The sequence below is a fragment of the Cyrtonyx montezumae genome, unplaced genomic scaffold (assembly GCF_038088225.1).
Source record: "Cyrtonyx montezumae isolate F1298 unplaced genomic scaffold, pur_monq_1.0 scaffold_8, whole genome shotgun sequence".
NCBI lineage: Eukaryota > Metazoa > Chordata > Aves > Galliformes > Odontophoridae > Cyrtonyx > Cyrtonyx montezumae.
The window spans coordinates 115,739,660-115,748,734 of record NW_027072089.1 but is presented as its reverse complement, the minus strand read 5'-3'; positions in this window follow the sequence as shown (position 1 = coordinate 115,748,734).

Genomic DNA, 9,075 nt, shown 5'->3' with positions numbered 1-9,075 from the left:
TATTACACATGATCCAATTTAAAATGTTTATGTATTTAAAAAATTTGTATATGCCATACTGTTTTTACAAATTTTGTATGTCATACATAGGAATGAAAACAAAAAAGTACTTACAGAGCATTCGATAGTAGTTATCAAGTGACATCAAAGACATGCAGTTGATAGTGAAAGCTGCATTAATCATCTCATTTTCATATTTTCCACCTGCTTTTTGCACCTTTATAAAGTGGGCCTATTTCAAGTTCTAGCTACAGGTGTAATAGAAGTAACTTCACTGTGATAATTGATGACAATCAAGCTATAAACTTCCAGCCACATCTCAGTAAAGATTAAAAAGTACATGTGCTACCAAATAAGACTCTGCTGTTGTGAAAAATACACCAGGAAACTAAATTAGATCATTTTTTAAATGCTTCATTTTTTTAATTTATTTTCTCTTTTAAAAAGAGGAGCATGATGGACGATATTTTTTCAGTGAACTTTTTAAAGTTCAAACAGATAGAAACAAAAAACCACAGAGTAAAAAACAGAGCATTAAAATCACATTGTGGTGAACAGTACAGTAATTTGGATGATAATCTGAAAAATGAATTTTCAAGCTACTCATCCTGTACTTTCCATTTTAACCTTAGCTTCAGGATTATACATTTGAGAAGCAGACAATACCCACTCAGTTAGAAAGAGATTACCTTAAGACTTCTTTATGAAAAAAGATGGAGAAGTAGGAACTTTAAGCTCACAGCTATGTCTGTTTTAGCTGTGATGACCCCATTTGTGTTTCAGCACACTGATGCTGAGAGCCTCACACTGATTTGAAAGCTCAGATTTGAGGAACTACTCCTCATGGACTGTTCTCATTTCTGGCTATTTGATCATCATAATTTTTAAACATTTAAACAAATAGACCTGGGTTTCCAAAGTTCAAACTTTTTTTTTTTTTTAAGAAAAGTGAAAGACATTTTCCTTAGATTCATGAGGGTAAAAAACATCAAGCTGAAGTGCAAAAGTACAATTTCTCAGTGCATCTGCTCTATCCTTAGCTTTCCATTTTTGAGTGACTGAGTATTTGATTCAGCTCAGGCAGCCACCACTCCCAGTTCCTGAGCTCCAGCCAGGTCTCTCAGGTCCATTCACAATTCCAGCACTAACTTTCCATAATTATTTTATTTCCTTAATCTTCCCAATGGCTGGTTCAGCCCCAGGTGGGCCTCATTCCTCTCTAAGTTCAATAAGACAGTCTCTTACTCCCTCTGCTCTCCTGTCTCCTCCAATTTTGATTTTTGTTGGCAACCTCACAGTATCTCCTCAACTCTCCCTCTTTTACACACACAAACATGCATACGTACACCCACAGAATAACATGGGAAATGCTTCAACCATATGAAAAGTAACTGCAATTTTCTACACCTTGAAAAGAAAGGAACGAAACAAATGATGACCAAACAAAAGACAGAAAACAGTATATCAGAGAAAAAGCAGGAAAGAAGCTCTTTAAAGAAAAAAATAATAAAAACAGAAAAATTTAAATATAGCAACATAAAACACTGAAAAAAATGTTAGCCATATATAAAATTATGATAAAAATATGTAAAATATTGATGACCAAAAGAAACCATAAAAACAGGAAAAAAAAAAATCAAGCTCTAAATAAACCAAACCTCAGTGGAGCTAAAGCATTTCCTAGCCATCTGCCCAAAATTTTTGTCCCTGGAAATATTTAAAGAGATCCAAAAAATGTTTCATCTTCTTCGGTTATTTTGCCTATATAGAAAAAAGAGAGAATTTCTAATTATTATTATACAGTATTATTGAGAATTTTAAATGCTGAAGTCTTCCCTCAGCTTTTTCCACACGTGAACCTGAAGTGCAATGCATGTCATCCTGCAAGGCTGCATGCTACGCCCTGCTGTAGCATCTAATTGTGGTCTACAGAGACCAGTGTGTTGATTACAACTTAATGAGATATTTACATATATGGCTGATTTAAGGCTATGCCTATGTCTAACCTGGGGAACCCAGGCATGCTTCCCAGCTCCTGCAGCCATGTGCACGTGCATGTGTGCGTGCCCAACTCCCTGTTAACTCCCTTCCTCTCCACCCCACCCCCTGCTTTCCAGCCCCACCAGTTCCCCCCCTAGGCAACGAGAGACACAGCCGTGGTGCACACCCCACACTCCAGCCTGTGCCTTTGGGAAGCAATCCGGCTGCGAGCACAGCAGCCTGAAGTGCAGCTTCAGCTAGTGGCAAACATTTTGTGAGCTGAGCCTTTTGCGGATATTGTTCGCTAATAGCTTTGGTGTGAAAAAGCAAACTTTCCTCACTTTCAAAAGCAGAGGTAAGCACAGTTCATTTCTAAAAGAGATTACTTTAGCAGCTTGATGCAATATTTCGGTAAAGGAACATAAAGATTCAGCCCAGCCAGTCTGGTAACAAAGGACACACAGACTTGGTATAAGAAAGCACAGTGTTTATGTGGCTAAATCACCACGCACTGCACTGGAAGCATACTCCTAGGTGTCCCTAGTTCAGGTTTGGCCATCTGTATTTTGTCAACAATAGCAATTCACTTTTTAATGAATGTTTAAAAACTCAGTTCCCTTGGGAATAACAGCTATAGAGAGCATCAGCTATTGCTGAAAGAACAGGGATTCTAGGAATAAACAGAATATTGTAGAATGGCACACAGGAACCAGTGACCTCATTATTCTGGAAAATGTCTCCTTTTGAACCACAAGGAAAAATGACAATAGAAAAGGTTAAGCCTTGAACAAAGGAGTTTCACAGAGATAGAGTGAAAGCAAATTTGAGCCCCTTGTGTACTTATGGCAGTCCTGTATTATATGCCACATATTATCGTGTTGTGTGGGGCTTTATTGTTGTTGCATCTTTATTAAAGATAGGCCAGAAATAAAACCCAGATGTAAACATACCTGCACTTCCAAAGGTCTTGGCTTTAGCTAAGAACACAGCAGCTGAAAGCCATCCTGAGCACATTTTGTTCTAGAAAGTTCATATTCTTCTTATAAAAGAAAACAAGCATTAACAAAAAATAGGAAAACAGTTAAAATGACAAGTAAAAATCTCAGTTATAAAATAACAGTGTATTATCTTGCTTGCTGTAGTTTAAATGCACCTGGTTATGCTGGTATGTATAAGGAATGAATCTGACTTTAAAAGAAATGAAGGAAGATAACAGTTATGCTCTCTAGTCTGCAGAATAGTAGGAACACAGGACACGCCATTTTCTTACAGTCAAGGATTTTCATTGTTTGAGTTTATTAGAAAAATTACAGACTGGTGTCGTGCAGTTAGACACTGAGATATGTACTGGATAATTGGGTTGTAGGACACAAAACCATATAGAGAAAGAGGAGAAAAATATTCACTGCTGACAGGCTTACTTGCAAGTCTGTTGGTGTCAGCATATATAGCAGTACTGATATAATACCTTAGGAAGGAGTTTGTTACATCTGGTTAAAGAAGTGTAAGAGCTGAAGGGGAACAAAACACTATATGTCAATATTTGCCCTACTGAGGAACAGCAGACACACACTGCAGATGAAGGTTACCATACAGAAAGAAATAATCACATGCATTATTTCAGCTCTATACCCCAGCTGTAAAGCATTTGAAGTTATAAGGTTATAATGGTTGCACAGCTGTGGGAAGGTGGGGGTCATCCATTTTACATACATATTCAAATTAAGAATGCAGGGCTGCTGGCACAGAGCACCATTCATGATGTGTCTCAAAGGTAGGAATGCATAGAAAGACTCAAAAAAACACTTTTCCTTGACTCATTTGTGAACATTTTCACTCATCCTTTGGTCGTGCACAGTTAGGTGTGAAGATGGGAGAACAACGAGCAACCCAGAATCTTAAAGTACAGATTGACAGAAAATTCAGAAGGCTCAGTCAAAACAAACAAACCCTCATCCCCAAAGCCCTAATTTACACCAAATTCTAGTGGTGCCTAAATCCCCTATGTTCTTCCTCATTCAATATTCAGATGGGTTTCTTGAACCCTGCATCTGTCCATGGCTAGAATCACCTTGGCTAAACCCACCTAAGCCCAATCTGGGTACAAAACCAATGCTTTTCACATTGGAATATGCTTACACAGAATATTCATAGAATGGCTTACGTAGGAAGGGACCTGTGTGTACATCAGGTATCTCTCAAAGAGCTAGGCTGGGAATGAGAAGATCATAATACATCACTCTCCACTGGCCAATATATCCTGTTGAGAGATGTGTTCATGATCTTCCACTACAAAATAAAAAGAAATCACTGTTATTGGAAAGGGACTCTGAAGATTGGCTAGCCTGATCCCCATGCTTTAGGTTAACTAGAGAGAGTTGCTCAGATGCTCATGCGCATCTGTGTTTTGATATACATCCAGGTAACCCTACTACCTTTCTGGAAAGCCTGCTCTAGTGTTTGTCTACTCTGATCACCATAAAAGATATTTCTTATGTTTAAAAGGAATTTCTTCTATTTCATTGTGTTGATTGCCTCATGTCTTTTTGCTGAGGCATCACTGAAAAACAGTCTCCATCTTCTTTACTCCACCCCCATCACATATACATATAGACACGTATAAAATCCCTCTGAGTCTTTTCTCCAAGTCAAACAGTCCCAACTCTCTCAGTGTCCTTCAACTACAGATGTTCAAATCACTTTGAACATCCAATCATCATGGCATCTGTACTCACTCTGGTATATCCATGTCTCTTTGGCACTGGAGAATCCAGAAGTGGATACAGCATTACAAATGTGTCTCACACCAGTGCTGAATAGAGGGGAAAGATCACACTGACCTACTAGCAGCACTCTGACTAATATGGTCAGGAAGGCTATTGACCTTCTTTGCCACAAGGGTGCATTACTGCCTCCTACCAAAATTCTCATCCTACAGGGGCAGTGGTTCTTTCCTGCAAAGTTGTTTTACAGCTGAGTAGGTCCCAGTATATGCTAATGCACGGGCATTGTTCTTCCCCAGATGCAGAACTTTGTTTTGCCCTGTTGAACTTACTGACCTTCATCTTAACCCCTTTTCTCCAGCCTGTCAAAGCACCCCAAATGACAGTATAACCATCTGGTGTATCAAGCACTCTTTCCTATCATTCACAAGCTAGCTGAGCATGCATTCTGCTCCATTATCCAGGTAATTAACAAAGAAATTAAAGAGTATAGACCCCAGTATGAAGGCCTGGGGTGTCTCACCACTACTGAGTGCACTGCAACTGGTCTTTATGCATCTAGTCATAACATTTTGAGGACAGCTGTTCAGTTTCCTGTCTAGCTTGCTCTATCTTTCTACCCCATACTTAATCGTTTTCACTATGACAATGTTACGTGAGAAAGAGTTGAAAGCCTTGCTAAAAATGAGATAAATATATATATGCTCACCCTTTATCAAGGAAGGCTATAATTTAAATGTAGGCTATCAACTTGGCTATCCATTTTCACCTCCACAAAACCATATTGACTACTTTAATGAGTCATCTTCTCCTTCATTGGTTGGGAAGCTTTTTCCAGAATTATTTGCTCTATCACCCTCCCAGCATTTCAGGTGAAGTTGATCAGCCCACAATCTTCTTGCCCTTGTTGAAAGGAAGAGTGGCACTTGACCTCACAATCCTGTTTGATTACTGTGCTCAAAGAGAATCAGGAGTTATTAACATCATCTTCCCTCATGGGCTCTTCAGTTGCCTGCATCAGGAAGTTAACCACAGTGCACTCCAGCAAACTCCTGGATTTCTTGTGCCCTACTGTGGTGTCCCCTGGCAGATATCAGATAGTTCATACCCTTCTCATGAGGCCAAAGATCTTTCTGTTGTCTCTGATGCTATGTGCACTGTAGACCTCCTTCTGCAGAAGCTCTACTCTATGACAAAGATCCTTATTAAGTACATTCCTCCTGCCACTAAGAGCAATATCACTTCCAGCCTCATTGACGTATCCCTTCACCTTTTGGCTGACAGAGCTGCATCCTCTTTCCAGAGTTCAGTCTGAGTTGGTGCCAAAGGAAACTACATGACTTGCTGCCTCATGGCAGGTCATCACCATTACTGGGCACACATACGTCACCCCTAATTGAGTTAGACTGCAATAGTGCTGTTTGTCTAGCCATCCATTTGCTTAATTTACTTGTCAGTTCTCTTCAAAACCTTGCAAGGAATTAAGAGAACACAGAATACAAAGCCAAGCATATTCAAAGCAATTTTCTTCCTTAAAGTTGAGTCACTATCAAGAAACGGTACACTTCAAAAGCTTCTGACACCATTCTATTAGAACGCACTTTTCCTGCCATCTGTCATACAGCGTAACACAATGGAAAGTGTAGCAATAACAGCACGGTAGCAAAGTTCTAGGCTGCAGCAAGTGAGGATATATGCAAATGCAGCAGCTGCAAACACAAAAACAAATATATATTAAAAAAAAAAATAACTGCTTACCTTTAGAAGGCCTCAGGTACACAAGGATCACCAACAAGGTATCTTTGCCTCGACTGCCAACCCTTAAATAAGGTCTGGGAAGGGGTGGATCCTGGCTCCATCCCTTCTGGTCACTCAGGTAAACTGCTTGCACATGAGCTCCCCTGGGTTGGTCCTGACTTCACACCAGATGCTCAATCACTGTTTCAGACTCTGAATTAGCATTTCTGCTACATACAGCAACAAAAAAAGGTACAACCTCTGCTGCCATACCACCAGCATCTGCTGCTGACATCATGGGCTAATGTTATAAAATAGGAGGCATTACTTTCAGACCAGTCTTTATAAAATATACAATACAGTTAAGGTATACAAGTAACAAAACTCATTTTAATTTTTAAATTTTTTGTTTTTTCTTTTTTTTTTTTATTTGAATATATAAAAAAGAAAGCAACAAAGACATAAAATTAGCAGGATATTTGACCTTGCTTTTACAAAAGTATCGCATCAGGCTGGTTTGATGGAAATGGTTGTTATGAGTTCTTAAGGCATTCACAGGAGATTTTTGATGAAATTTTACTCTTCCTGTGCTTCATCTTTGAAAAAAGTTGTTCGCAGATGTGCATAGTGCCAAAAGCAACGACATGAATAAGGTGTGATTGTGAAGTGAGGCATATTTCTCTCCGGTATGAAAGCGCTTATAAAAGTCTGGTAAAGAGAAATGATCAAATTTTAGATTGCAACTCCATGCATCCCATTTTAAAACTCACAAGTTTTTGTTGACTGAAAATGAAGTCACAAATAAACAACAACAAAAAATAATGATTTCTTGGCAGACTTGAAACCTATTCTCAAATTTCTTTATCAAAACAGAAAGTACAACTGTATATTTTCTGCTGTTCACAGGATGTGTTTAGCCATTGTATCAAAATCCAAAAACTTATTTGTCTTATCTTGATCTGGCTCTGCACTTCATCCTCCCTGTGCCACAGTTTCAGCCCAGCCCAGATAGGTTTAATAAGGCATGTTCACTTGGTGCAGAGTGATGGTTATGCACCTTGGGCTGGGCCAGGTCATGTGAGGCAGAGCTGCTGCCCTGATGGCACAGGACAGGGTTGAGTAGCAGCGCAAGCTGTGCTGTGACAATTGTGGCCCATGGGCTGCAGGTTGGACATGCCTGTAATAAGAGATCAATCAAATCATAAAATAGAAGTGAATCTTGAAATGGTTTCATATTTTATTAGTAAAAAAAATCACATATACAAGTATCTCAGTATACCTCACTGGATTTCTTAAATATTTCTTTGCCTATGTTTAGTTGCAGTTGTTTGACTTCCCTACAACCTCTGCTTTGGGATTTTCTGAATTTCTCAATAGGATCAATAGTCTGTCACTGATTTATGTAAACATTCTGGATTCAGCAAGATAAGAGAAAGATGTATTTATATATAAGAAGATGTGTGGAAATAGCAGAAAACTAGTCCAAAGGAAGATCTTACTCTAGACAAAGTCAAATGAGCCTAGAGATCCCTTGACTTGAACACAGAGCTAGCATCAAAAGAGGTGAGAAGCCAGAAGTCTCTAAAGGAAACAGTCAAGAAGCTAGCACAAGAACAGATGTGGAGAATGGTTCTAGAAGGCATGGACCTGAGCGTAGAAAACATCTTAAGTATCAAAATACTGGCTATTTTTACAATGCACATCCTTCACAAATAAACAGAATTATATTTACACTGCACTTTACTAAACTGAAGGAAATCTGGGAACTGGTAAATGTAATGTGATTGACAAACACATGTATGTATGCCAATTAAAGTGCCTGAAGATGTCCAGTCAGCTTACTAGCCACTGCTCCAAAAAGACACAGGTCTTATTGCCAGCCCCACCCTAGGTGCCCCAGGTACCATAGAGCATCTCAAATGACACTCCCCATCTTTATTTAGGCAAATGAACCTAAGATGTTTGGACAGAATGTGTATAATTTGTATAATCTTGTCCCACTTGCCATTGCCAGCTAGAGCTGGCTATTTTGCAATCATATTTATTTTCCCACATTCCTCATCTTTAATCATTGGTTGGGATATAATAAACAGTTTTCAAAGAGAAATCCAGAGGGAGAGAGAGGCACCATAAATCATCCCAGATGAAGAAAGAATAACCTAGTGATTCAGAAAACCCAGCAAGTCCTAAGATTTCTAATCACAAGCCAAATGCTCCTGGCTACAGAGGTGATCTCAGACACTTCTACCCTTCTTTATGGGCTATTAAATAATGCTCCTCATTGTATTTATTAATATCTTTTGAAGCACTGGAAGGAAGAGTCTTCCCATGCACCTACCTTTTCTGAAACCAGATAGCAAACATCAGTTAATACTTACTTACAGTAAATACCTATTCATGCCAGGGTTAAAAATAGCCTGAATTTAGACCATGCACATCTGATATACAAAAGACTGGCACAGAATAATTTCAGATAAATTTTAGTGGAAAAAAGTGTGGAATATTTTCTATGCAAGAAGATTGGGCAGACTGGGACTGTTCTGCTTGAATAACAGACCACAGAAACAGTAATAAATGTCTCTAAAAACATTGAATAGGAAGAAGAATGTGGGTAGGAATAACAGTTAATGGATTC